The sequence below is a fragment of the Cupressus sempervirens genome, chromosome 7 (assembly GCF_028749045.1).
Source record: "Cupressus sempervirens isolate cs-2001-9-10 chromosome 7, ASM2874904v1, whole genome shotgun sequence".
Taxonomy (NCBI): domain Eukaryota; kingdom Viridiplantae; phylum Streptophyta; class Pinopsida; order Cupressales; family Cupressaceae; genus Cupressus; species Cupressus sempervirens.
Genome location: NC_143124.1, coordinates 521,709,465 through 521,713,471, shown reverse-complemented (window position 1 = coordinate 521,713,471; position 4,007 = coordinate 521,709,465). Strand labels below are relative to the sequence as shown.

Sequence of the window (4,007 nt, the reverse complement as noted above, 5' to 3'; positions counted from 1 at the left end):
GGATGCTACCTTCACTCCTAGAATTTTCTCACACACTATCCTACATCTCTAATCCATTCCCTAAAATACTATCCTACCAATAAATGATCAAAGCTCTTGTTCTTGTCTTATGATGATAGTTTTCTTTTTAAGTGTTTGAATCAACATACTTTCCCTACCCTAGGACTACTGATCCTATCAATGGTTTTAGACACCATAGACACTTTCTTTACTATTCTTCTCAAGGCCTTCATGGTCATTCCTTTTCTTAAATCTGGTGGATAGAGTCTGAACCTTCAAACTATTATAGTCAACTTTATCTATGATTTATCACAATTTCTTCTATGGTTCCAAACATGTAACAAATTTCTGCATGGTACTCTGCCAACCTTCAAAACATAAACTATAATATATTTCCCTCAATACCTAATACATTTGAGGGTTTATTTAATGTGTAACATAAAAGAGACTACATTGTTTTGTGCCCATAAAATAGCCTAGTAGAGGGTTTCCATAATTCAAATTCAAACTTAATTTTCTCACCCGATATTGATTAGAATAAGATGCATGTATGAAAGAATCAATGTGCATGTGAAAATGAATCAATGGCAAGAGACTTCTTTCCAAGTGTACTCATTTTAAATTTTAATCTTATCTACTTTCATTTCCATGAGCATTTTAGGTCAACCACCACCAAGATGTACTCTATTGTCTCATGCAATTTGGACAAGTATGCATAATGCATCATATGAAGACCTCTAAACCTCATCCAAAACATGAAAACTTGCTCCTCATAAGACTATGGTACATGTTTTCACCTATTAAAATCATCAAATGTCAATTAGTTTTTCCTCTCCAATCATGTTTCTACAATGGTTTTATACTAACCAAGTTTAATTGACTCTAGATTGTCAAATGTTGAAGCAATTTCTCCTCCAATTACAAGAGCTAGACGTTCAATACCATTAAAATCAGCATGCTCGATGGAAACTATACCAACATCAACAAAAATCTCTTTAGTAAAATCATATATTAACTATCTATTTATAAAACAATTGATTGTGTGTACAATGATATTCTACACCTTTCTCCCCATTTTCTCTCTCTAGTACCTTGATCCCTACCACTTTTTCCACTAAATTTACATGTACATGAGCTTCATATATTTTAATCTTTTTAGTATCGATGGATGTATTAACTATCAATTTCTTTTGCATTTTCAATATGCTTTGGCTAACTACACCAATCATTTTGTCTAATATGAACCCTTTATCCAAGAATAAATCCTTTTACAATACTCCTACCCTTATAATAATCTATATTGCTTTTGAAGTTGTGTCACCCTTAAGTTGCATTACTACACTAGCAATAACTTTGCAAAATGCTCCTTTTCCTGTGCAATTAACATCAAATTTGTATAGATCAATATCAAAATTGTATTGAATATGAAATGAAGTTTGAATTGGATTCTAGTTGGTTGTGTAAGTGTGAAACTCCATTGTTTTGGTAGTATAATATTTAACTTTGCATTTACTGTTAACACTATATAAGTTCATCATTGAAAATGTGTTGATATCAATTCCCCTTGTGCTCTATGGGTAAATAAATATTGATTTCATATTAGTTTTGGCAAGGAACCAATGATTTAATTCTATTCAAATAGGACGGAGAATCATATTTACCAATTTGTTTCCTTGATTTTGATTGGCATTATTTTTTTAATATATTTATTATTCTAAATAGTGACTAAGGCTGATCTTAACATTTACAGAGCAATATGTGTATTTACTAATCTGGCATGACCTATAATAGGAACCAATTGTTTTTTCTATGTACTATACTTCCAAATCGGTCCATATATCGGGTTCCTAGAAAATGAATGGGCTAAAAGTTAAAATCAGTTATTTGGAATGTAAACTGATTCATGGATTCAAAGGAAAGACACTAGTTTTTATGATTTTAGTTGCTAGAGTATCAGATTCAAGAATGGCATAGAAGTCCAATTTATATGGGCTGATTCATAGTCTAATGGCATGGTATTTATTCAAGTCTTGAATCTAAAGTTATCAAATTCCTTTGACAAGATTTTGGTCTTGTATTAATGTGTTTTTTTGGAATTTGGAATGCTCTATATAGAACTTCTTCTTTATTCCCAGATTCCTTTTTAGTGAGATTTGTTTTTTATTAAGAAATCTAAAATATTATGAGCTTTTTAATATTTTAAAGGAATTGATATCTTATGCAGATTTTTATTTAGAGTTTTATGACATTGTGGAGTATATTGGGAAAAGAAAATTTGGATTTTAATAATAAAATTGGTGCTCAATATTAATGGGGATAATTTCTTTATTTAAGAGTTCAGTTTGAAAACAAATTGATGGGTATGTTTGCAAATTGATGGGTATGTTTTAAGAGCATGGAAAAGTGATTACATATTTAATATGTGACTAAAAATGACATTCATTTGAAACCATCAAAATTAGAACTTGAATTTAAAATTCATGATCTATGTTTTGGATGCATTTAATTGGAATGCTTATTAGAATTCATGGAAAACCAATTAAGGACTTGGGAATTATTTAATAATCATCAGTTATGAAAGAAAGTTCTTGAATGAGACTCGAAATCAAAAGTGATTTGTTACTGGTTGTAGAAGTTGAAGAATATTTTTAGCCTATTTAATTGATATCTCTTTGAGACTAATTGTGAATAGTGTTATGCATTGTCTCTATACTACCTCACTAAAACTGATTCAGAGAAGACCAATTCCTATTCATCAAATTGATTAGCTAGTTATAGACCTATATCCAATAGTGTGGTAGTGTTTGCATCTCAGCAAGTTATTTCTTACATAGTCCAAGTGACACCTCTATATAGTGTACGCTTTAAGAATTCACACAATATCATTGCATTGTTGACTTATAACATTTGACTTAGAAGTTTAAACCCCTTCCTATGCTGCAATACTCATGCCTTGTATATGCATCATGTCTTCTTCGGAGGAAATTTTAAATACCTTCCTTCCTATCTTATCCTATGAATTCATTCATAAGAATCATACCAAATTACATGTATTGCTGCTATGTTTTATTTGAATATTTCAAAAATTCTCACAACAATGTCGCTCCATGCACAACAAGACTCTGATTTTTTTAGATTGCGACTTAATATTGATGAACTTTCTTTAATCTTGGTTCCTAAATTCAACTTGTGGTCATTTCCTTTGGCCAATTGAGCAATATACTTAGAGATTTCCATATTCCATTGTGAGTCGCAGTGCTGGTTATTCCTTTTGTACATATACAATTACAAGAACATTTTAATAGTTCTTAGCCAAGCGAGGGAGATTAATAATTGTTTCTTGAGATGAAGCACCAAGTTAGAAATGTTCAAATTTGGAGCATTCAAAACTATGCTTTAGTAATTCGTGCTTGATTTTTAAGCATCCACAATTGGAAACACTTATGAGTTAGACCTTTTTAAGCACCATGGTTTGAAATCTAACTATCTCGAGCACCTTAGAGAGACAGGTTATGAATTCTCACTTTTTGAGAATTAAGAACTATTAAGTTGTGAATGCTTGCTTCATTTTTAGCAAAAATAACTTATAAGGGACATCAAAAGGCGATTTCAACCTATGTGGAGTCTAAGCATAATGGCAACTAAAATGAGGAAGTGTTGATTTGGGGCATGCAACAACTTGAAATGGACATGGTAGCATAGCATAGGAAATACAAGGGATTAGAATTCTAGCTAAATGTTTTGGAGGATGTAAGTTATTTGTATTTTTCTATTGGTTCTCTTTTGGATATATTAATGTGACTCAGAAATTTGTGTGATTTTTTTAATAAAATTATATGAGATACTTGTCCTTTATATGGATATGTATACAACAATAAATTTCCTAGAGTGGAGTATTAAGTTCTTATGAATTATGCTTGGTGATTATTACTAAATAATATAGTCAATTGTACTAGAGATGTTTGATGAAATTAATCCATATTTTGACATGGAAAGAAAATAGATGC

At 30.7% G+C, this 4,007-nt stretch overlaps 1 pseudogene; it reads right to left on the bottom strand.

The window, feature by feature from the left end:
• Nucleotides 1-559: 559 nt before the first annotated feature.
• LOC149547818 (T-complex protein 1 subunit beta pseudogene) lies at nucleotides 560-1,387 on the bottom strand (annotated as a pseudogene).
• Between the last annotated feature and the right edge of the window lie 2,620 nt (nucleotides 1,388-4,007).